General features: G+C 39.8%; 1 long non-coding RNA gene across 3 annotated transcripts in view; it reads left to right on the top strand.

Annotated features, from left to right (window-relative positions):
- Positions 1-25,100, top strand: part of LOC129840567 (uncharacterized) — a 59,781-nt gene extending 34,681 nt beyond the window's left edge. Inside the window, exons 2-4 of one of the 3 annotated variants that reach the window (XR_008757216.1) lie at positions 23,373-23,480; positions 24,406-24,498; positions 24,688-25,100. This is a non-coding gene — a long non-coding RNA (uncharacterized LOC129840567). Of the gene's footprint in view, positions 1-23,372; positions 23,481-23,905; positions 24,499-24,687 lie in introns of all 3 variants that reach the window. The other 2 variants (XR_008757217.1, XR_008757215.1) reach the window with 2 other exon arrangements.
- The last annotated feature ends 1,377 nt before the right edge of the window (positions 25,101-26,477 follow it).

The following is a 26,477-nucleotide window of genomic DNA, read 5'->3' as shown; positions in this document are numbered from 1 at the left end:
CACCAACGTCAAATACCTAAATACTCATCATAAAACATTCTGAAAAATCGATGGTGTACAGCAAATTAAAGACAAACATCTTGTGAATCCAGCCAATATTTCAGATTTTTTAAGTGTTTTACAGCGAAAACACAATATAGCATTATATTAGCTTACTACAATAGCCTAACACACTACCGCATTCATTCATCAAGGCACGTTAGCGATAGCAATAGGCACGTTAGCGATAGCGAATAAACCAGCAAGATATATAATTTTTGACTAACCTTGATAAGCTTCATCAGATGACAGTCCTATAGTCCTATCAGGTTATACATACACTTATGTTTTGTTCGAAAATGTGCATATTTAGAGCTGAAATCAGTGGTTATACATTGTGCTAACGTAGCATATTTTTCCCACAACGTCCAGATATTTTTCTGACACTTTATCTGACACACATATTCTGACCAAATAACTATTCATAAACATAACTAAAAAATACATGTTGTATAGGAAATGATAGATACACTAGTTCTTAATGCAATCGCCGTGTTAGAATTCTAAAAATAACTTCATTACGACATCCAGCTTAGGTATAGCGAGAGAGTACCCAAAATCTGGGCGCAAACGACTAGTACAACATGTTCGACAGATATATGAAATAGCATCATAAAATGGGTCCTACTTTTGATGATCTTTCATCAGAATGTTGTACAAGGGGTCCTTTGTCGGGAACAATCGTTGTTTGGATTTAGAACGACCTTTTTCCCTCTCGATTTAGCAAGCGCACTTGCCAAGTGGCGCGAATCTCTCCATCGTCAACAAACTCAGAGAACGGAACACGGCAAAACTCCCGAAAAAATTTCAATAATCTGATTAAACTATATTGAAAAAACATACTTTACGATGATATTGTCACATGTATCAAATAAAATCAAAGCCGGAGATGTTAGTCATCCATAACGACAGCTTATCAGAAGACAAATCCAGGTCCCTTCTCGCGCTCTCCAGAAAACAGGAAACTGGTGACACGTCATGCCGAGAGCTATTATTCGACACCAGATCAAGTTACACACTCCATTTCTTCTCTCACTGCCTGTCGACATCTAGTGGAAGACGTATGAAGTGCATCTAAACTTTTAAATATCAAGGACTTTAATAGGCAGGCCCTAGAACAGTGCATCGATTTCAGATTTTCCACTTCCTGTCAGGAAGTTTGCTGCAAAAGGAGTTCTGTTTTACTCACAGATATAATTCAAACGGTTTTAGAAACTAGAGAGTGTTTTCTATCCAATAGTAATAATAATATGCATATTGTACGAGCAAGAATTGAGTACGAGGCCGTTTAAATTGGGCACGATTTTCCCCCAAAGTGAAACAGCGCCCTCTGTCCTCAACAGGTAGCCAAGGTTAACACAAATAGTTATAAGCAAGAGTATTGTATTGAAAGAAAAAAATCACTGTGAATTTGATGGCCCCGGTTGGCCCCGGTTAATCATCATGCAAATAACAAGATCCAGCTTTTGCTTTTTCATCCCTAAACAGACAGGGGAGCCAAGTCGAAGCCTCCTTGCTCCAGCGAGACGAGGTGAGGGAGACAGAGAGGTAGATCAAAGCAGCAACCACCAATAGCTTGCCGTTTGAAGCGCGAAGACGAAACGGATGCAATTAAAACGAAGCTCAAGTTTGGCTTTTATAGTTGTTTACACACTAATTTCTGCAAAGCATGTGTTCTTTCTGTTTTTTTAACTCTCTTTCTCATTCTCTCTCTCTCTTTCCTTTTCGATGGGGGCAATGTGCCTCAGATTGGGTAGTCATGCGTTGAGAGATGTGGCATCGCTCACTGAGGAGGATGTAAAGAAAGATGAAAGAAGCAGACACATCTGGTCAACTGCAAAGTTTCATCTCCCTACGGAGTCGGCCGGTCTACGATGTGTCCATACAGTACATTCTGGGTTTTAATTAGATAGATAGTGAGAGCAGCATTTGCCGCCCGACGACCAAATTGTTGAAAAATTGTTTGATCCTTGATTGGCTTGGGAACTTTTCCGGTACAAATACAACTCCCAATGCCAATCAGATACCAAATTAAAAGAAGTGCCTGTCTGTAAAGTTTGACTGCAATCCTTCTGGAGGAGTGAGGATTCTCATTTAATAGCATGAGTCATCATTTTTGCATTTGTGGAATATAAATCACAGACTGTCTCACCTGATGTGTTTTCTAAAAAAATATATATATATTAAAAAATATATATATTAAAAATCACCTGATGTAATAACTTTCTGACCTACAAGAGTTAGGCTATACCTTATAAAGTCGTGCATTTTCTCATGGTGTCTTGTACAAGGTTACCCATGATATGACTCATATGATTCCATCATCTTACCTTCGAATTCACTTTCTGCTGAGAAGTGCCGTTTCACAGGGTGACATTGGACTGTTCATTCAATGTAACGGCCTTGTCTCGCAGTGACACAGTCAAACTTGAGGTCACTCTATCAGAGACAAACCGTTTGATCATTTAGCCAGACAAGCCTTCAGGGGACAGGTTAGGATGGTGGTAACCATCGTTTTCTCCTTTCCATGAGACATAGACAGATAGATGCTGCACACACTGACGCATGGTGTTGTGTGCGCCCGACTGTCATGTGTGTGTGTGTTGAAAATGTCCTCCCAGTAACTTAGAAACAGAAGCAAAGAGCTAATTAACTAGCCTACATCTTGTCTCCATGTACCTGACTGCGTCCAATCAATCAATGTTGTCTGACAAAGGCTTGAGATCTTTGTCCTCCTGCTATAGCAGTTTATCACTAATCTGCTGGAACTGGCTCTGGGGTTTATTGCATTAGGATGAAACTGGTGTAAATTGAATGTAGCGGCAGAACAATGTCCTCCACTCTGAGGCGAGATTGCTTCTCAACTGTCCCTCATGAGTGGACAGGCAGGCAATAGGATTCTGTTAAGACTTCTGGACTCAATGGAAACGAAGCAAGGAAGAGTCACCTTCCCTTGCTAGTAGAAGCTAGCTGGCAGCCTGGCTATCTGGCTTTAGCCTGGCTAAAAACATAGCAAGCTAGCTATCCTTTTTAGCTTTCCACATCTCCATGTGAAGTAATCAGATTTATACAAAATAAATCAATAAAATTCAATAAAAAAAAGAAATGATGAGTTACTTCTCAATATTCAGGTAGTACAAAAGTACATTGAAGGTCGGAGCCGCCCCTTTAGTAGCCGCCCCTTTCGTGATGAAAAACGACATTGCAACACAGCGGTACGCTCCGTACCTTAGTGTGTGAATTTAACTTAAGACAGTTATCACTAGGCAGTCATGAGGTTGTGCAGTTTGGTACTATAGGTAGCTAATAAATGAGCGAAACTAGTGTAGAAAATAGAAACTGCACCAACACATTATGGCTCAACACTTACCACTGACTTGACTGGGTCTGCAAATTGTGCTGCTTGTTAGGTAGGTGACTAGAGTAGAAATGAGAAGCTACATACATAAATCAACACTTTACTGATCGACAGTTATCACTGGAGTTGGTAGTTAACAAAATCAAAAACTGGTGTAGACTCTGCTAGTGTGTACTGATAAGTTTCTTTACACATCTGTATATTCAAGAGGAACCAATAGGGAAGACATGTCATCAACAAGTTATTGCTTTGAGGAACATTTCTGTTCAAAAATATCAAATGTCAAGTTGTTTAAGAGAAATATTTGTTCAGTTTGACCCGATGATCTGAAGATTAAGAAGGCATTTTACATCAGAGCAAAGTGAGTAATGTTTCTAGATCTTGGAATGAATAATTGATAACATTGGTATTTGATGTAGGGATTCGTAAACCCCTGTTTATGATTCAAGAGCTACTCTCGAGACTCATTTAAGGGCCATGACATGGTCATTTAGATTGCATGCATTGTTCTGCTGTCAATGTTGGTAGGTAGTAGGCCTAAATCAAGTCAGCACTTGGAATACAAATGGATAGAAATAGGGGAAGGATAGAACGGCACAGCAGGAACCTTCTTTGAGTGACGATGTTTGGCAAGGACTGAGGATTTTGGAAAGGCTTTGTTCACCTTTCACACCACTTCTCTCGAGGCATGATTTTAAGACGAGGAAGTTATTGGGGAAGGGTAGACTTACAAAGGCCCTGTCACTTTCTTTATATAGTACAGAAGCTTTACAGAATATAGCTCAGGTTGCCAACTGTGTGGTACCAGCTGTGCTGCTCTCTCTGTCCTTAGGAGAGTAACATGGAGAAAGAAAGAGATGCAGGGTATCTTTACCATAGACGCAGGCAGACTTTTTGGGATACTTGGTCCAGACTGAAGTATTAGTAGGCTATCTATAGGTGCTTCTGAAATCACAAGCCAGGAAGAATGAAACTGAATAGCACTAAGTGAATAGCTACAGTACTCAAAATATAACCAATGTCCTTGGAATACTATCTGGTAAAAGAGTAAGGGTCACCTCTTTCTCTTGTTCTCTCCCTAGTATCGCTGAATGACACCAATGTGTTTGTAATGTTCAGCTCTCAAGGTTTGCCCATTTCATTCAGATCTAATGATTCGTCAGTAATAAAAACAAATAGTAGTTGACTGATGTCTTGAGAGACTTGTGGGATGCACATCAGATACACAGGTGATGGACCAATTCCTTTTTTGTGTGTGTTCTATGCAGAAGCACAAAAAGGTGATTCCATATCTACAGGTAATCTATATTTTGTTAAAACCACTGGTAGAAAAAAGCCCAGGGTGCGTAGGACTCAAGCATGCGCATTCAACTATTACCCACCAAAACATCTTTCAATTTCACCTCTGCATGTGAATCAAGTTGACTAACAGTCGCCTAACTCTGAGGTGTTCAACCATTTATTGGGGGACATATACTACTACTGCTTTCCCACAGAGGAACAGGCTCACTCAGTTTAGCTCAATGCTGATTGGCTATTATTTTATATTTGTTTTATGGAGGCCAAATGCTTACTGGCTTCCCTTGCATTCAATGCTACGGGTGACAACAATGTCATACTCTTTCTGACCAGACAGCCTCAACGATACACTACACATACTGAGACAGAGGGGTGCTGTTTTGTTTGTTCGGATGCTTTAACCGGTGAGATACATTCAGCCTGTTTTTCTTTTTTTCCTGGTCAATTTCTTGGGGAAGCCTGGCTTCCCGTAGCATCCACGAATGCACGCCACTGCGCATACTACTACTACTTTCTCAAAAAGGAACAAGTTCACTATACCTCAGGCCAGAGATAATGAGAGACGAAACCCCATACTACCACACTGAAGTCTCAGAGGCCATGTGATAAAGATGCACCTGTATTATCTCCATGTTAAAATCGCTTGCCTAGTTAGCATGTTAAATGATGGATCGTCTTCCTAGAGCAGAGGAGCATCCATTTTCCCATTACTACCTGGAAATCCCAGTGCCGAGGGGTATGATGATAGATTCCTCCAGCCTTATCTCACACCACTAATTATTCCGGTATCATAAAGTGAAGTCTGGGCTCGGCTGGGCTGGTCTGCGGGTACTAGGCACCTACTTGTAATGCTGGGTAAAACAGATTGATTATGCATGTTATTGGTCGTTCGTTATCAGTGTGGATTCTTATCTCTTTGTTTTATGCAAGCCGCCTTGTTGTGATGCACAAATAAGGGTGTTAGAAAGGAAGGGACAATGTTTACATCAGAGGGGGAAGAATTAGCTAGCTCAATTAAGCCTCAGCCTGGAACCCCTAGTACGTCTCTGCTGACAGATATAGCCATATTAAACAAACTGTTTACATATATTTGGAATATATTTAAGGGATTACATTGAATAAAGGAATCAAATATAGGACTCTACTAACAAACCTAACTCAATGGTAAATCCTAGCACTGGTGGTAACGGCATAGGTCAAGGGAAGTGTCATAAATACTGTTGCTATTTTCACAATGGGAATTATTTGGCACACCAGCTGGCGTTAGCATAAAGAGGCAGGCTTTCTATGAATTAATTCGTTGGAGGTGTGATGAGGGCTTGACCACTCACTGGCCAATAAAAACCTGCTCCGAAGCTAATTATGTAGTTGCTTAAATATGTGTATTTACGGTGTCTGATGTTTAGTTGTCATAAACTCAAATTCCACAGGAGGTCATGGATGTTTATCTTTAAACAGTAGTCTACACAGTCCCCCTATAAAATTCCTAGTTATAACAAACATGTAGCCTATCCTGTGGTTTACATTAAAAAAGTAATTGGCTTCAACGTGGAATTAGCCCAATTGCATTCGCATTTCAAAATGGCATTGCATGTCTGAGCCATGGATGTTTTCTATCAAACGTTAAAAAAATGTTTTGCCTACCTCACCGTTAATAAGGCCATGTAGTGACTTTGACACGTGAAGAATTGTTGAGGTAAACAAACAAACAGCGGATCCCACACTGGACAGCCATCGGAATTCCTGCGATTTGACCTTAAGGTCCAAAAGAAGAATGTGGAAGATAACAATAAACAGTCTTTATAGCAACTTCATGTTTCTAATCAGGCTTCCTACAGTCACTTACATTTTTCATTCAATGGGGAGCGCTCATAAAGTTGGACAAAAATAATGTTAAAAAATGACTATAAGGTCATGTCTGTTGACTGATGTGCTGCTCCCAAAGATGATGTTTCTAGTAAAACATTGAGGATAGGCTACTGATTAGGCTAATGTTCGCCTACGCTGGTAAAATCTGATTTTGACCAGATTTTGGTTGGTCTTAAATATCGGTAAAACTTTACTTGACACCCAGCGTCGAAACACGTTATGACATGGTCATAACCATGTCATAATGCAGTATGTCATAACATGGGCATAACACTGCCATGACACATATATTTAGACCTGTTGTTACATACTGCATAATGTATTATCTTATGGCTATGACACCTACATAAGAGTGTTAAGACCCACAAAAACCTACCACACAAGGCAAAACATTCCATTACACCTCAGTCTACTTGTCAACGGTATGTTTATGTTATATAACAGTTTCTGAAATTGACACCGTTAAATTATGATCGTAATTGCTCACACATTGATGTCAGACATGCATCTACCCCAATGCTCTGAGCAGATTTCAGGAGCAGGAAAAGACATCCTCTTTTTGGCTGATGACTGACAGAAGGTCATGTACGTGATAGGCCTATCTGGCTTATATTATTATGATGGTCATAATGCTTCTTGACAGTGTCATAAAGTGCATTTTCCTAGTACAAGTAAAGTGACACAGGATGGTCATAATGCTTCATGAGAGTGTCAGTGTGTTTCTGCAATTCATTTTTAAAATACTGTATGATAAAAAAAAACATGACGGTCAGGAATTAATTACAACAACAAAGCACTTAAGAAACAAACTTTCAAATGAATGGAAACTTCTTGGAAAGAAAAAAAAACATTTGAATAAATGTGAGTTCTGACACTCTTATATAGGTGTCATAACCAGCCATAAAATAACGCAGTATATGTCAGAATAGGTATAAATATATGGGTCATGACAGTGTTGTTACCATATTATGAAAGGTCATGGCACGTTATTTCAGCTGTCATGACATATTATGACATGGTTATGACCAACAACTTTAAAAATCTGCTATCCGAGCAGCTAACCGATCGCTGCAGCTGTACATAGTCCATCTGTAAACTACCCACCCAATTTACCTACCTCACCCCCATACTGCTTTTATTTATTTAATTTTCTGCTCTTTTGCACACCAGTATCTCTTCTTGCACATGATCATCTGATGATTTATCACTCCAGTGTTAATCTGCTAAATTGTAATTATTCGATTTATTGCCTACCTCATGCCTTTTGCACTCTTTTTTTCTACCATGTTATTGACTTGTTTATTGTTTACTCCATGTGTAACTCTGTGTTGTTGTCTGTTCACACTGCTACGCTTTATCTTGGCCAGGTCGCAGTTGCAAATGAGAACTTGTTCTCAACTAGCCTACCTGGTTAAATAAAGGTGAAAAAAAAATAATAATAATAAATAAAAAATAAAAAATATCATAATGTGTTATGATGCTGGTTTTCAAGTAAAGTGTTACCTAAATATCTCCAGTTGCGCGGCCTGAAATTAGCAATTTGGCGCACATTTTTAAGGACTCCCCATAAATATTTCCACACCTCCCACCTTAGTGCAAGCGAGCTGATGTTAAACAGGTAAATTCCCAACTCTGGTGCAAGGGTTCAATTTTTTTTTTTAAAGAGCGCCTATTTTTTTATTTGTTTTTAAATTGCAAACTAGAGTGTGTTTGACAACAGCACTGCTTTAACGCCAACTGAAAATAGAGACCATAGTGTCCTCAAAGGACCCCAGACTCAACGGCTGAGATTAAGAATCAAGCAATAGCGAGCCACTTCCCAATACTAGATTAACAGTATTGTCTGAACTAAAACTAAAAGATTGCCAGAGAAGAAATGTGTTTGTTGAAAAAAACAAAAATATACATACAGAAAATACTAATATACAGGAAAAAATTGAAGTCATTTTCAAATTATATTAAGATGTTTTTTTTAAATTATTGGTGGTATTATGCATGAAATCATTTGTTTATATTAATGCAGGGAGACAGTCTGCCCTTCAGCTTTGACTGACATCTGAGGTAATTTGATGACATACTGCCCTTGGAGAGGCCAGTGTGTCTTAATGCCAGAGTTCTGACTCGGATAGCTGAAGGCATTAATACTACAACAAACATAACACTGAACTGAAGTGGTCCTGTGGGACTCAGATGCTAGAGTAAGAGTATGGTGCTTACAACACAAAGGTTGTGGGTTCAATTCCCACATTTATCACATAGGCCTACACACACACACAAACACTGAGAGTAGAACATTTCTATTCCAAATGATGAAAGAAATGTAGGCACTTGCTGTAATGTAAATCGCTTTGGATAAAAGCATCTGCTAAGTGAAGTATTGTGGCAGTAAATATGTCCATAAAGTATAAGTATTGCGTAATACAAAGAAAATGCTTTCACTTTGTGCAGGGTTTCTTTGAGACTTTGCTTTACTGTAGTTTTATCTGTATTCCCATCCTGTCTCTCACTCTCCTACTTGAGATATTTCTGTCAGAGCCTCCATGTTTGTGATTGTGCGATGAGCATTGTGTTGAACATGACTGAACAGGGATTACATGGTGCCGCTGACAATGGCATGGCATGCAGCTCTGGAGTGCTCTCGGACGAGACCTGACTGAAGTCACTCTGACAGAAGGCCCAGGGCTTGGTATGCTGCACAACATGGTCTGTATACGTACATACGTACCTACATACATACCTACATACATACCTAGATACATACATACATACATACATACATATATACATACATACATACATACATACATACATACACTGCTCAAAAAAATAAAGGGAACACTTAAATAACACAATGTAACTCCAAGTCAATCACACTTCTGTGAAATCAAACTGTCCACTTAGGAAGCAACACTGATTGACAATAAATTTCACATGCTGTTGTGCAAATGGAATAGACAAAAGGTGGAAATTATAGGCAATTAGCAAGACACCCCCCAAAACAGGAGTGATTCTGCAGGTGGTGACCACAGACCACTTCTCAGTTCCTATGCTTCCTGGCTGATGTTTTGGTCACTTTTGAATGCTGGCGGTGCTCTCACTCTAGTGGTAGCATGAGACGGAGTCTACAACACACACAAGTGGCTCAGGTAGTGCAAATGTGCATTTGCAGTGTTTTCTTCCTTGCTGAGCAGCCTTTTAGGTTACGTCGATACAGGACTCACCCAAAACTATAGTTTGTTAACAAGAAATTTGTGGAGTGGTTGAAAAACGAGTTTTAATGACTCCAACCTAAGTGTATGTAAACTTCCGACTTCAACAGATAGAGAGAGAGAGAGGAAGAGAAATAGAGATATTAGTGAGACTGCAGGTCCTGCTCAATAATATCACTATCTCAGCCTGTGTGAATATGTCATCTGTTCAGTCAGTGTGAGAGACAGACAGAGAGAGCTAGAGAGAGAAAACGAGAGCGATTGAGGGAGAAAGGGGCAAGGCACCATATCACAGTAAAATATATCCACCCAATTATTCATGGTGTTTTTTTGGTCTCCAGAACCACAAATACAATTCTATGTGGACTCCAAAATAGTTACTAAACAAACACAAGGCCCATGATACATTGGTGAGATGAGAAATGCAACTTCAGGATTCAATATTCCCAACTGTGCATGTCATGTAGCCGAGATTGATATCCTGCTGATGGACTGTACATGAAATATGCATGCCTTTTCTAAATCTAATATTTCTGTGAAACCCATGCTTCGTTCATTCCCAGCACTACCTAATTCCTAGATTTGATTTTAGTACCTAAGAATATACATGCCTTCAGCTAGGCTAAAACCTCAATTTCTAGCAGAGATCAGTATCCTAGGTTAGAAACAAGCAAATATGAAGAGCGTAGTGCATATCATTTCCTCAAATCACCCTATGTCTTTCAGAAGCCTTTCAAACGTTTCATGCAACATTTGTTGAGGAACATATGTTGTGTTTAAATGTTCAATATATTCCTGGATTTAAAGGGATGGTTTTAAAAATATAATCAAAAGCTCCATTTAAATAGATGCCTGTTAATGTCAGGGGAGCCTATCCAAATATAGATGAAAAGATTGTGCAGAACCCTCATGCTATCTGTTTGTGTAACGGAGATAATGATGAGTGCTGTATGGAGAGCAAATCCAGCCAGTCCAATTAACAGCTTGGACACAGATGCACTATAAAACATTACATAACTGGACTATCCATTCACTGTATACACTCAAGACATTCACTAAATGTATATTATGTGTCTTTCTTCTACACACACACACACACACTACATGACCAAAAGTATGTGGACACCTGATAGTCTAAAATCATGGGCATTAATATGGATTTGGTCCCCCCCAATGCTGCTAGATGTTGGACCTGCTTCCATTCAGCCATGAGCATTAGTGACGTCGGGCACTGATGTTGGGCGATTAGGCCTGGCTCGCAGTTGCCATCCAATTCATCCTAAAGTTGTTCGATGGGGTTGAGGTCAGGGCTCTGTGCAGGCCAGTCAAGATCTTTCACACCGATCTGCTGAAACAGGAAAGGGCCTTCCCCAAACTGTTGCCACAAAGTTGGAAGCTATGCATTGGGGCAGGAAGCGATTGGTCCGTCAGACTGCCAGAGGGTGAAGCGTGATTTGTCACTCCAGAGAACGCATTTCCATTGCTCCAGAGTCCAATGGCGTCGAGCTTTACACCACTACCACTCTTCGGCCATGGAAACCCATTTCATGAACCACCTGATGAACAGTTCTTGTGCTGACGTTGCTCCAGAGGCAGTTTGGAACTTGGTAGTGAATGTTGCGACCGAGGACAGACTATTTTTATGCGCTTCAGCAATCGGTGGGCCCGTTCTGTGAGCTTTTGTGGCCTACCACTTCGCGGCTGAGCCGTTGTTGCTCCTAAACATTTCCCCTTCACAATAACAGCACTTACAGGCTTCCACTGTTAAGTTGTTCTCTTCTAATGAAGATGAATAAACCCTAAAGCACAGCGATAAAGAGTGAGTGAGATTGGGGGGGAGAGAGAGTGTGACAGAGAGAGAGACAGATAGAGACTGAGAGAAAGATAGAGAGAGAGAGAGAGAGAGAGTGAGAGAGAGAGCTTATTGAGACTGCAGCTCCTGCTACAAGATATCACGACACTATCACAGGCATGTGTGAATATGTCCTCCCAACAGTCTCTCACTTTTCCTTTACAAAGAATGTCATGCAGTCCAAACCACAACAATCTAAATAAATGAAATTATTACAACTGCTTTACTCTCAAGTTGAACTCTACTGTTGGCAGAGCGTCAGAAAATGTACATACACTCTTAAAAAAAAGGTCCAAGTTGGAACCGAATAGGTTCTTGAGAGCGATGCCATATGGGGAACTATTTTAGGGTCTCTGAAGAACCATAAATGTGATGGTTCTTTGAAGAACCAGACATAAATTGTAAAACAGAAATGTTTTGGCCATCCAGAAAGGGAAATGTATAGACCTGCTGTAGGGTTTTAAGCCGTATTTGCATATTTCCCAGGGTGCCTTTCGAGTGAATTTTAGAGTTAACAGTACCACCCATGACTGTGTTTGCTAGTGACAGAGAAATGGTTGCTGCATAAATTAATTTTATTTCTTTGGCCTTCCCCAAGTGAGATCCAAAGTGAGTATGTTGCCATTCAATTCTTTAAGACAGCTATTCCCAAACTGAAAAATGTGATTCTCATATATATATATATATATATATATATATATATATATATATATATATATATATATATATATATATAAATAAAAAAATATATATATAAAAAAAAAATATATATATATATATATATAAAAATTAAACATTTTCAAACAGAGTCCATTTATATTTTCCCATGGGGCGATACATTTGGGTGAGGTTTTTTTCTCGCCTGAGTAGCCTCGTTTCACTGCCAAAAATGAAATTCAACCATCTAGTGTTCAGCAAAATAACAACACAATGTCAAATACAGGTAGACTAATTAAATAATTAACACCCAATCACATTAAGCGTTACTCTCTCACGGGAATTCCACTAACGGTCCGTATGTAGCCAAACATAGCAGCTGCTCATGTTGGAGTGGTAACGCGCGTGCAAGCAGTTGCTCCCGATGCCACTTGGGTACACTGCAGCATTCACCGAGAGGCTCTTGCTACCAAGGGAATGCCTGACAGCTTGAAAGACATTTTTAACACTATAGTGAAACTGGTTAACTTTGTTAAAGCATGGCCCCTGAACTCTCGTGTATTTTCTGCATTATACGGGCAGCGACCATGTAACGCTTTTACAACATACAGAAGTGCGCTGGTTATCAAGGGGCAAAGTATTAACACGTTTTTTTTAAATTGAAACTTGTCTGACCGCTTGCATGATGACAAGTTTCTCACACGACTGGCCTATCTGGGTGATGTGTTTTCTCGCCTGAATGATCTGAATCTAGGTTTACAGGGACTCTCCGCAACTATATTCAATGTGGGGGACAAAATTCAAATCAAATCAAATTTTATTTGTCACGTGCTCTGAACACAACAGGTGTAGACCGTACAGTGAAATGCTTACTTACAGGCTCTAACCAATAGTGCAAAATAGGTATTAGGTGAACAATAGGTAGGTAAAGAAATAAAACAATAGTTAAAAGACAGGCTATATACAGTAGCGATGCTATAAAAGTAGCGAGGCCACATACAGACACCGGTAAGTCAGGCTGATTGAGGTAGTATGTACATGTAGATATGGTTAAAGTGACTATGCATATATGATAAACAGAGAGTAGCAGCAGCGTAAAAAGAGGGGTTGGGGGAGGGCACACAATGCAAATAGTCCGGGTAGCCATTTGATTGGTTCAGGAGTCATGGCTTGGGTGTAAAAACTGTTGAGAAGCCTTTTTGTCCTAGACTTTGCACTCCGGTACCACTTGCCATGCGGTAGTAGAGAGAACAGTCTATGACTGGGGTGGCTGGGGTCTTTGACTATTTTTAGGGCCTTCCTCTGACACCGCCTGGTGTAGAGGTCCTGGATGGCAGGCAGCTTAGCCCCAGTGGTCAGAGGCCGAGCAATTGCCATACCAGGGAGTGATGCAACCAGTCAGGATGCTCTCGATGTTGCAGCTGTAGAACCTTTTCAGGATCTCAGGACCCATGCCAAATCTTTTTAGTTTCCTGAGAGGGAATATAGTTGCCTTTGTGTTCTTGGGCACAGGGACTATGGTGGTCTGCTTGAAACATGTTGGTATTACAGACTTAATCAGGGACTTGTTGAAATTGTCAGTGAAGACACCTGCCAGTTGGTCAGCACATGCCCGGAGCACACATCCTGGTAATCCGTCTGGCCCCGAAGCCTTGTCTATGTTGACCCGTTTAAAGGTCTTACTCACGTCGGCTACGAAGAGTGTGATCACACAGTCGTCCGGAACAGCTGATGCTCTCATGCATGCCTCAGTGTTGCTTGCCTCGGAGCGAGCATAGAAGTGATTTAGCTCGTCTGGTAGGCTCGTGTCACTGGGCAGCTCACGCCTGGGCTTCCCTTTGTAGTCTGTAATAGTTTGCAAGCCCTGCCACATAAGACGAGCGTGGTAGCCGGTGTAGTATGATTCAATCTTAGCCCTGTATTGACGCTTTGCCTGTTTGATGGTTCGTCGCAGGGCATAGCAGGATTTCTTGTAAGCTTCCGGGTTAGAGTCCCGCACCTTGAAAGCGGCAGCTCTACCCTTTAGCTCAGTGCGAATGTTTCCTGTAATCCATGGCTTCTGGTTGAGGTATGTACGTACAGTCACTGTGGAGACAACGTCCTCGATGCACTTATTGATAAAGCCAGTGACTGATGTGGTGTACTCTTCAATGCCATCGGAAGAATCCTGGAAGATATTCCATTCTGTGATAGCAAAACAGTCCTGAAGTTTAGCATCTGCTTCATCTGACCACTTTTTTATAGACCGAGTCACTGGTGCTTCCTGCTTTAATTTTTGCTTGTAAGCAGGAATCAGGAGGATAGAGTTGTGGTCGGATTTACCAAATGGATGGCGAGGGAGAGCTTGATACGCATCTCTGTGTGTGGAGTACAAGTGATCTAGAATTTTTTCCCCTCTGGTTACACATTTAACATGTTGATGGAAATTTGGTAGAACTGATTCAAGTTTCCCTGCATTAAAGTCTCCGGCCACTAGGAATGCCGCCTCTGGGTGAGTGGTTTCCTGTTTGCTTATTTCCTTTTACAGCTGACAAAATTGAGGCTATGACTAAGAAGTTGGAGCTCTTTTCTGTCTGCATTAACAAGGACAACACAGAGGTCTTTCCATCATTGTATGATTTTTTTGTGTTCAAATGAACTCAAGCTTACGGACAATGTCAAATGTGATGTAGCGAAGCACCTGAGTGAGCTGGGTGCGCAATAATGCAGGTACAGTGCTTTCCCCTTTCCCCTTTTCCCCTTGCGTCATACTGCGGCACACCTTGTGGGCTGCCTCAGCGTTCTGTGGCACGTAATTGAATTCTCAGCCATTTATTCTGTTAATGCAAGTTAGTGCTAATTTGACCACCACTCTGGCATCTTTGAGAAGTGTTCGATAGTCTTCCATATTGGCATTACTAGAGACGGGGAGGGCACACGGAATTTGTTTTTAACTGATTCCATATGTGTTATTTCATAGTTGTGATGTCTTCACTATTATTCTACAATGTCGAAAATAGTAAAAAAAACTTTTGTCAATAGGGGGGCGCTATTTTCACTTTGTAAAAAATCGTGCCCAAATTAAACTGCCTCGTACTCAATTCTTGCTCGTACAATATGCATATTATTATTACTATTGGATAGAAAACCCTCTCTAGTTTCTAAAACCGTTTGAATTATATCTGTGAGTAAAACAGAACTCATTTTGCAGCAAACTTCCTGTCAGGAAGTGAAAAATCTGAAATCGAGGCTCTGTTCCAGGGCCTTCCTATTAATTTGCCTGAAATCTATGGCTCTACATGCACTGCATACACCTTCCACTAGATGTCAACAGGCAGTGAGAGGTGGAATGGGGGTGTCTAGCTTGATCTGAGGCCGAACAAGAGCTTTTGGAATGACGTGTCTGGAATTTTCATTGCCTTGGAAGGCGCGAGAAGGGACCCCAGATTGCGTTCTGAAAAGCTTTCGTATAGACGTTAGATATCTCCGGCTCTGATTTTATTTGATATATGTGATAAAAACATCATAAAGTAGTTATTTTCACTTCTTATGGCTGCAAGGGGCAGTATTGAGTAGCCTGATAAAATGTGTCCATTTCAAACGGCCTCGTACTCAATTCTTGCTCGTACAATATGCATATTATTATTACTATTGGATAGAAAACACTCTCTAGTTTCTAAAACCGACCCGGAAGTTCAAAGTCTGAAATCGATGCTCTCTTCCTCTTCCTGCCTATAAATGGGCACAAGAGCTATTAGTATACATGCACGTCATACACCTTCCTCTGGGTGTCAAGAAGGCTGTGAGAGAAGAAATGAGGTGATTATCTCGATCTGGGATGGAATAAATCCTCTTGGAATGACGTGTACCCCATTTCCGGTACTCTGAAGAACGCGATTTGGACAGTGGGGTTGCCTTTTGTTTTGCTGACGTTATAGGCGATTATTATTTCCGGCTATTATTTCCGGCTTTGATTTTATTTGATACATGTCACCATATCATCGTAAAGTATGTTTTTTCAATATAGTTTCATCAGATTATTGAATATTTTTGGGAGTTTTGCCGTGTTCCGTTCTCTTCCGTTTGTTTACATGGAGAGATCCGTGCAACCCGGCTAGCGCGATTGCTAAATGGAGAGAGAAAGTTGCCATTCTGAATCCAAACAACGACTCATCTGGACAAAGGACACCTTGTTCAACATTCTGATGAAAGATCAGCAAAAGTAAGACCCAATTTATGATGTTATTTCATATATCTGTCGTAGTCGCCGGCGCCCAAGTGTTTCTGGCTATGTGCTAAGCTAATATAACGCTACATTTTGTTTTCGCTGTAAAACACTTAATAAATCGGAAATATTGTCTGGCATCACAAGATGCCTGTCTTTCATTTGCTGTACACTATGTATTTTTCAGAAATGTTTTATGATGAGTAATTAGGTATTTGACGTTGGTGTCTGTAAATATTATGGCTGCTTTCGGTGCAATTTCTGAATGTAGCTGCAATGTAAACTATGATTTATACCTGAAATATGCAAATTTTTCTAAAAAAACATGTGCTATACAATAAACATGTTATCAAACTGTCATCGGCTGAGGTTGTTTCTTGGTTATCGGCTATTTATATCTTTATTTGGCCGAATTTGTGATAGCTACTGATGGAGTCAAAAACTGATGGAGTAATAAATGTGGAGTCTTTTGCTAACGTGGTTAGCTAATAGATTTACATATTTTGTCTTCCCTGTAAAACATTTTAAAAATCGGACATGTTGGCTGGATTCACGAGATGTGTACCTTTCATATGCTGTATTGGACTTGTTAATGTGTAAAAGTTAAATATAAAAAAAAAGAAATCTTTTGAATTTCGTGCCCTGCACTTGAAGTGGCTGTTGTCATAAGTGTACCGACGTCGGGCTTGCACGCCAAACAGGTTAAACCAAGTTATATCAGTTTATTGAACGTTTATTGCCATTTTCGGAATTTTCTTTTCTTTGCGTTATGCGACGTTGGGCACGTTTGCGCCACATGGCTAGCTTTTGTTGCTAACCAAACAAGGATTATTCTGGACAAAGGACAACTTGTACAACATTCTGATGGAAGCTCATCAAAAGTAGGAACCATTTATGATGTTATTTCGTATTTCTGTTGAAAATGTTTAGTCATATTTTCCGCCCTTATTTTGGGTGCTGTCTCGCTATAACGTAAGCTGTATGTCATACTAAAGTTATTTAAAAAAATCTAACATAGCGGTTGCATTAAGAACTAGTGTATCTTTCATTTGCTGTACAACATGTATTTTTTAGTAAAGTTTATGATGAGTTATTTGATTAGATTAGGTGACTCTCCAAGATTTCTCCGGACAATTTTGTGCATTTTGACGACGTATTCACATTGTAAAACCACGATTTGTACCGCTAAATATGCACATTTTCGAACAAACCATATATGTATTGTGTAATATGATGTTATAGGACTGTCATCTGATGAAGTTTGTCAAAGTTAGTGAATAAATGTATATCTTTTGCTGTTTTTTTCGCTATCGCTACCTCTGCGGTGAATGAATGCGGTTGTGTGGTTGGCTATTGTAGTAAGCTAATATAATGCTATATTGTGTAAAACACTTAAAAAATCTGAAATATTGGCTGGATTCACAAGATGTTTGTCTTTCATTTGCTGTTCGTCATGTATTTTTCATAAATGTTTTATGATGAGTATTTAGGTATTTCACGTTGCTCTCTGTAGTTATTCTAGCTGCTTTGGTGATATTTGTGATTGTAGCTACAATGTAAAACTATGATTTATACCTGAAATATGCACATTTTTCGAACAAAACATAGATTTATTGTATAACATGTTATAAGACTGTCATCTGATGAAGTTGTTTCTTGGTTAGTGACTAATTATATCTTTATTTGGTCGAATTTGTGATAGCTACGTATGCGGTAAAAAAATTGTGAAAATATGCGGTTGAGTCTTTTGCTATTGTGGTTAGCTAATAGAAATACATAATGTGTTTTCGCTATAAAACATTTTAAAAATCGGAAATGATGGCTGGATTCACAAGATGTTTATCTTTCATTTGGTGTCTTGGACTTGTGATTTCATGAAAATTATATTATATGATATCCCTGTCGCGTTAGGCTAGGCTATGCTAGTCAGCTTTTTTGATGGGGGGATCCCGGATCCGGGTTTGTGACTCGTGAGAAGTTTTAAGAAAACTCCTGGAATGAGTAGGTGTGTCCAGATATGGCGCTGTACATGTGATGTGTGACGTGACGGTCGGGAGTAGGCTACACCATAAGTGGAATGGAACATTCTAAATGAATATCTAAGGGGCATAACATTTCCACACCCTAATTGTAGTGTAACCAAACTTTCAGTTGAGGTACTAGCTCTTTGCTTTCTTTACAAGAAGTTGATGCTGTTGCTACTGTATGCAACCTCTTGCTAGCATAACAAATGACTAGTTTGACATTTTTCAATTTTGGGTGTGTTCTTAAATTCAATCTGGAGTGCCTGCGCTCATATATTCAGAGCGTTGTCAGATTGTCAGTTTGTAAATTTAGACCGTTTTGCTCTGGGAGCGCACACAGGACGTTCGGGTCGAGGAGTAGGGTTGATTTGAGCATTCTGGTCTTACAACGGCAGTCAAGCACCCAAGCTAAGGTTGGCTAGCTTGCTAGCTACTTCCATACAGAAATAAGACCACTCTGACCATTTTACTCACCCTAGCAGAGCTGTTTAGGCAGTTTTCATCTTAACCAGAGCGTTGGGGACTAACTGTGTTGCTGGAAACATTGAATTATGCTTTTTTTGCCGACGCTCTGGTACACTCAGACGAGAGTGCTCTGAAATCGGTGTAGATAGCCAGAGCGAATTTACGAAAGCCACCGTATGTCCATTGACAACACACAATGACTATTCCATTTAGCTAAGCTAAGAATGACGGGAATAATCAAGTCAATAAATGTTGGGTAGTTAGATAGCCTATAGTTAATATACTGGCAAATTTGATGTATAACTACTAACGTTAGGTAGCTAGCTAACATACCGGTACATGCTGCTGTAAATGATATGTTATGTGGTTCGTAAGGACAGCGTAGCTAACAAATTGTCAGCCAACATAACGTGTAAGGTAACTTACTTGAAAAGTCATTACTTTATTACATTGAGTAGCAAGCTACCCCTTGGTCTGTGATAGGGGGGGGTTCACACCTAGCTCGGCTATTAGACTATTCTTTAGTAAAGGTTGAATAGTCTATTGTTCAGCTATTAGCCCCCCTCCCCAACTTGCAACAATTTGTTGTTACTCACATCTCGTTCCTCGCCCTCTTCCACCTGTCATTCTGCGCCTGAGTGGCTCGCTTGTGGGTGTGCTGGCAGGATATGGCAACAACTTGGGTTGTGCGTCAAGAATTCTGCAGAGCAAGTTGGTATAACGGTCTTGTTACTCACAGGCAAATTGTTATATGCTATGGAGATGCATTTGTGTCTTTTTGTAGAGAGCAAAACTTTTTTATTATCAATAATAATTGTTTTGAAAACAACTTATTCCCGACACAAAGTCATAGCAGACACCTACGAAGAAGGACTGTGTGATGATGGCATATCAGGTAAGCAGCACTGGGCGTTCTTCAGTCCAAATTTTACATAGCTGGTAGTTAACAACTACAATTTAGTGTCGGTTCATAACATTCTACTATATTACGTACAGTTGAAGTCTGACGTTTACATAGACCTTAGCCAAATACATTTAACTTCTTATGGCTGCAAGGGGCAGTATTGAGTAACCTGGAAAGAGGTGGCCATTTCAAACGGCCTCCTACTCAATTCTTGCTCGTACAATATGCATATTATCATTACTATTGGATAGAAAACACTCTCTAGTTTCTTAAACCGTTTGAATTATTTCTCTAAGTGAACCAGAACTCTTTCTGCAGCCCATTTCCTATCCGGAAGTGAGATTTCCAAAAGCGAGGTCTTTTTTCAAGAGCTTGTCTATAAAAGGGCATGTCACTTGGGACTATAGAAACACGTCATACACCTTCCCTTGGGTGTCATGCGGAGGTGAGAGCAGGAATGACTTGAATATCTCGTTCTGGGATTGAAAACATCCTCTTGGAGTGAGAGGTCCGCCGAAATTCCTTTTTTCTAAGGCGCGAAGTTGGACCTGGAATTGCCTCCTGAAAAACCGTCGTTATAGGTGAATATGATCTCCGGCTTCGATTTTATTTGATACATGTCACAATATCATCCTAAAGTATGTTTTTTCAATATAGTTTAATTATATTATTGAAATTTATTCGGGACTTTAGACGTGATGCGTTGGAAGAATTTGTTCAAGAAGGAGAGGTTAGCGCCGCACGGCCAGTGTGCTTGCTAATTCAAGAGGGAAATAGTTCGTTCTGGATCCAAACAAAGACGGTTCTGGACAATGGACCCCTTTACAACATTCTGATGGAAGATCAACAAAGATAAGGACCCAATTTGGGATGCTATTTCATATATATGTCGAACTGTGCTATCGCTACCGATTACTTGGAATCAATGCTGTTGTGTGTTAGCTATTGCAGTAAGCTAATATAACGATATATTGTGTTTTCGCTGTAAAACACTTAAAAAATCGGAAATATTGTCTGTATTCACAAGATCTTTGTCTTTCATTTTGCTATACACCATGTATTTTTCTGAAATGTTTTATGATGAGTAACTAGGTAGTTGACGTTGGTGTCTGTATTTACTCTGGCTACTCCCGTGCTATTTCTGACTGTAGCTATGATGGTAGCATCAATGTAAAACTGATTTATAGCTCAAATATGCACATTTTTCGAACAAAACATAGATTTATTGTGTAACATGTTATAGGACTGTCATCTGAGGAAGTTGTTTCTAGGTTTGTTTGGTTGGATCTTGGTTAGTTAGGTTGGCTTTGTGCATGCTACCTGTGCTGTGAAAAATGTCTGTCCTCTTTTGTATTTGGTGGTGAACTAACATAAATATACGTGGTGTTTTTGCTGTAAAACATTTTAAAAATCGGACACGTTGGCTGGATTCACAAGATGTTTATCTTTCAAATGCTGTATTGGACTTGTTAATGTGTGAAAGTTAAATATTTAAAAAAAATAGATTTTGAATTTCGCGCCCTGCAATTGAGCTGGATGTTGTCATAAGTGTGCCGATGTCGGGCCAGCCAGCCTAACAGGTTAAACTCAGTTTTTCACAATTCCTGACATTTTGTCCTAGTAAGAATTCCCTGTCTTAGGTCAGTTAGGATCACCACTTTATTTTAAGAATGTGAAATGTCCGAATAATAGTAGAGAGAATTATTTATTTCAGCTTTTATTTCTTTCATCACATTCCCAGTGGGTCAGAAGTTTACATACACTCAATTAGTATTTCGTAGCATTGCCTTTAAATTGTTTAATTTGGGTCAAACGTTTCAGGTAGCCTTCCACAATCTTCCCACAATAAGTTGGGTGAATTTTGGCCCATTCCTCCTGACAGAGCTGGTGTAACTGAGTCAGGTTTGTAGGCCTCCTTGCTTGCACACACTTTTTCAGTTCTGCCCACACATTTTCTATAGGATTGAGGTAAGGGCTTTGTGATGGCTACTCCATTACCTTGACTTTGTCGTCCTTAAGCCATTTTGCCACAACTTTGGAAGTATGCTTGGGGTCATTGTCCATTTGGAAGACCCATTTGCGACCAAGCTTTAACTTCCTGACTGATGTCTTGAGATGTTGCTTCAATATATCCACATAATTTTCACATGCCATCTATTTTGTGAAGTGCACCAGTCCCTCCTGCAGCAAAGCAACCCCCCACAACATGATGCTGCCACCCCCGTGCTTCACGGTTGGGATGGTGTTCTTCGGCTTGCAAGCTTCCCCATTTTTCCTCCAAACATAACGATGGTCATTATAGCCAAACATTTCTAGTTTTGTTTCATCAGACCAGAGGACATTTCTCCAAAAAGTACGATCTTTGTCATCATGTGCAGTTGCAAACCATAGTCTGGCTTTTTTTATGGCGGTTTTAGAGCAGTGGCTTCTTACTTGCTGAGTGGCTTTTCAGGTTATGTCGATATAGGATTTGTTTGTGGAAGGCTGACATTTCTGACATTTCACATTCTTAAAATAAAGTTGTGATCCTAAATGACCTAAGACAGGGTATTTTTACTAGGATCAAATGTCAGGAATTGTGAAAAACGTTTAAATGTATTTGGCTAAGGTGTATGTAAACTTCCGACTTCAACTGTACATACTGTAGAATGATAAATCATGCAATTATTTTTCTCAAGCTAACCAAAAGCATTTAGCTACGAACGCCTGTTCTTGCCATTTTCAGTTGAATTAATCTAACTTTCTTTCATGGCAACTCATAAGCAGGCCATGTCCTATTTGTTTCATAGTCGATATAAAATCATATTTCATGACAGTGTAACGGGTAGCTTTTTTTTTTACAGAAGGATGAAATAACACATCATGTCTGTCATGGAATGCTTCTCTGATATATCACATGAAGAGTTAGACAAGACATTCAGCGCCATTAAGGCAAGGATGCCCCATGCGGGCTTTAGAGTGGTCAAATTAAGTATAATAGCAATGGGCCATCATGTACAATGGCGAAGAGTTAGGGAGTCTTTGCAGCGTGTAGATGGTGCAGGTATCATTGTCAGAATGATCCAGCTTCGTTGCCTTGCTCGGCAAAAATACCATGTTCCTGCTTCCCTGTCTCTCGTCCACATTGACACAAATCATAAATTGATAAGGTACTAAGATGAATTTGAGTTTTTCACCAACTGGTAATACATAAATAATGAAGCAGGTTAATGGGTTAAACATTTCCCTTTTAATTGAAATGCTTTTTTTCAAGATACAACATTGTCATCTTTGGCGGTATAGATGGATTTTCAAGGAAGGTAAACATATTATTTTGGATACATATTGCATATTTCCCATCACCTAATGAACAACCACAATACCAGTCTGGTGTTGAGCTTTCTGTGCTCTATTGACGTATTCTGAAAATGACATCTGCTGCTTTAGATTGAACGGTCGTATCTCAGCTATTGTTTTCATATCTACAAAAAAAGCTATTTTCTTTACTTTCAGAGTGCGAGCTGATCAAGGGGTCGAAAATGTAGATCTTGCCAGATGTTCACTGTCTGAGGAACAGGCCGTGGAATAAAGCATTGCTGGCAAAAGTGCTCATAACCAGAGGTAATTAAACTGTTCTGTGTTCTTTTTCTCTCTTCATCTCTGCCTGTCTTGTTGTACATGGAACCTGTCTCACATGCATTAATTAAAAAACCCTTCAGATGTCAGCTGCTAATTTTCAGGTTTACACCACATTAACACTCAGGTATTTTCACTGGACTATCTGTTGCTGCTAGTCATGATTTCCCTGGGGGTTAGCCTTGCAATAACTAAGTGGTGAGACACATAGCCCTCTATATTTAAATGTTTCAGGTACACTCCGATAGGTGTCTGCGTCACATGCAGTCTGTAACCACTCACAGAGGCACACACAACTTGCATTTCTATAACCTCGGACCCACCTCAGTGTTCACTATTCATGGAGGAAGACCACAGGACCACAGAGACTAGGTCCCCCACCCACAAAACCCTTTATTTCTCTCTGTTAGAGTGGAACGCTTATGGAGAGATGTTTGGAGTGCTGTGACATGTCAGTACTACAACTTGCTGCACAGTTTGGAGGAAGAAGGATACCTTGACCTGTCAAATTCTATCCACCTCTTCTGTGTGGGGATATGTGTTCCTACCTCGTCTGCGGGCAGATCTGCAGCATTTCACAGAGAGTTGGAATAATCACCCTTTAAGTACAGAGGCGAACCTGACACCTCACCAGCTGTGGCATATCGGAATGCTCCAAACATCTGTGCACATTTTTGTTTTTGCCTTAGCACTACACAGCTGATTCAAATGATCAAGTCATCAAGTGGTATTTTTGTCTAATAATGACATAATGACACGATCTTCTATCGTTTGTCCCCGTCTGTCTGTTTTTCAGCATAAAGTACTCTGTAGCCACTTACGGTGGACACCAGGTGAGACCACACACACACACAATACCAGTCTCTCTTCTTCACTTCATCCCTCTCCTCCTTCTCCCTAAATCCTCTAGGTTATATCAGCTGTGTTGGTGAACCCCTCCCGCATCTGAACTGGCTGACACAGAGGGCACAGCATGATCATAGGTGTGAGGTCACTTGGTCAGGTAAACATGAAGTATTATTAAAGAGATGCTTTACATTGAAATACAGATAGAGATGTAGTAGTCCCAGAGTTAATGATCCAAGGTCAGTTTTGCATTTCACCTCCTGATGATTATGATGACTGACCGTGTTAGAATACAAAAAACAAGGCTTAATCATGTTCTCTCTATCCATCTGTCTCTCGCCTATAGGTATGTTTTGATGTGAGAGAGGAAGCCAGTCCCGTCATCGCCACCTCACCCGCTCTGAAGATAACCTTCGGGCCAACTGAGGGCCCAAGGATGGTTAGGAGACACCGCTAGAACACTGTAATTGTGATGAACTGAGGGAATATTAGGGTAGCACTGTAATTCATTAATCATATGCTGTCTGTCTCTGTTCTTACCTCTTTCCCTTTCTGTCTTCTACACCTCTCTCGACACCTCATCTTTCTTCCTCGTTTTATAATGCACACCATATGTGCATTGAAGTATAGATTGAACTTGTATTTATAATATAATATTACAATTATCATAATTATAATGCATGTATTATGTATTTATGACACCTTGATAATGAACTTCTTTCATTAATTAAAGCGTTTCACATTCTCCAATGGTTGAAATTAAGTATCTCATTGAAATACTATTCTGTATCCTCAGATTAATGCAGATGAAAGGAGTTAGATATGCATCGTTTTTTTTCTGTATATATGAACTGCAAATCAGACTTTACTTAAATCATGTTTCTCGTCTATTGCATAGTTTCAACATGTAATCATTGATGTCCCAGGGGCAGGAGTGGTGAACACTGTTGAAGTGTATAATTTGTAATACATACATGCAGACACAGCATCATTCAAAGAATGGAGTTTGATACACCTGGTATTGGATATGACTGAAAAAGAATGTCTCACAGAGGTTCATACCTGAACCACACCTTTATTTGCCAAGGAAGAGTACATGATCAGAGAATTTATTCAATGTACAGGCTACAATGTGGGGATCTCATGCGTGGTAACAACTACAGTACATGTATGTAGAACTTGCATCCTTGGCACAATAAAGTTATTATATTCTACTCTATTCATAGGCTTCATTAACCTTTACCGCTCTGGCGTTCCGCCAGTGGAACTCCTCCCACATTCCACTGAAAAGGCAGAGCGCGAAATTCAAAATATATTTTTTTGAAATATTTAACTTTCACACATTAACAAGTCCAATACAGCAAATGAAAGGTACACATCTTGTGAATCCAGCCAACATGTCCGATTTTTAAAATGTTTTACAGCGAAAATAGCATGTATATTTATGTTAGCTCACCACCAAATACAAAGAAGGACAGACATTTTTCACAGCACAGGTAGCATGCACAAAGCCAACCTAACTAACCAAGAACCAACCAAACTAACCAAGAAACAGCTTCATCAGATGACAGTCTTATAACATGTTATACAATAAATCTATGTTTTGGTCGAAAAATTTGCATATTTGAGGTATAAATCAGTTTTACATTGCAGCTACCATCACAGCTACCGTCAAAAATAGCACCGAAGCAGCCAGAGTAATTATAGAGACCAACGTGGAATACCTAAATACTCATCATAAAACATTTCTGAAAAATGCATCGTGTACAGCAAATGAAAGACAAGCATCTTGTGAATCCAGCCAATATTTCAGATTTTTCAAGTGTTTTACAGCGAAAACACAATATAGCATTATATTAGCTTACTACAATAGCCTACCACACAACCACATTCATTCATCAAGGCACGTTAGCGATAGCAATAGGCACGTTAGCGTTAGCGAATAAACCAGCAAGATATATTAATTTTCACTAACCTTCATAAACCTTCCTCAGATGACAGTCCTATAACATCAGGTTATACATACACTTATGTTTTGTTCGAAAATGTGCATATTTAGAGCTGAAATCAGTGGTTATCCATTATGCTAACGTAGCTTCTTTTTCCCAGAATGTGCGGATATTTCTATTAGACTCT

This window comes from Salvelinus fontinalis, chromosome 41, assembly GCF_029448725.1.
Source record: "Salvelinus fontinalis isolate EN_2023a chromosome 41, ASM2944872v1, whole genome shotgun sequence".
In the NCBI taxonomy this organism is placed as follows: domain Eukaryota; kingdom Metazoa; phylum Chordata; class Actinopteri; order Salmoniformes; family Salmonidae; genus Salvelinus; species Salvelinus fontinalis.
The sequence above is the reverse complement of the archived record's forward strand: the minus strand, read 5'-3'. Positions and strand labels throughout refer to the sequence as shown.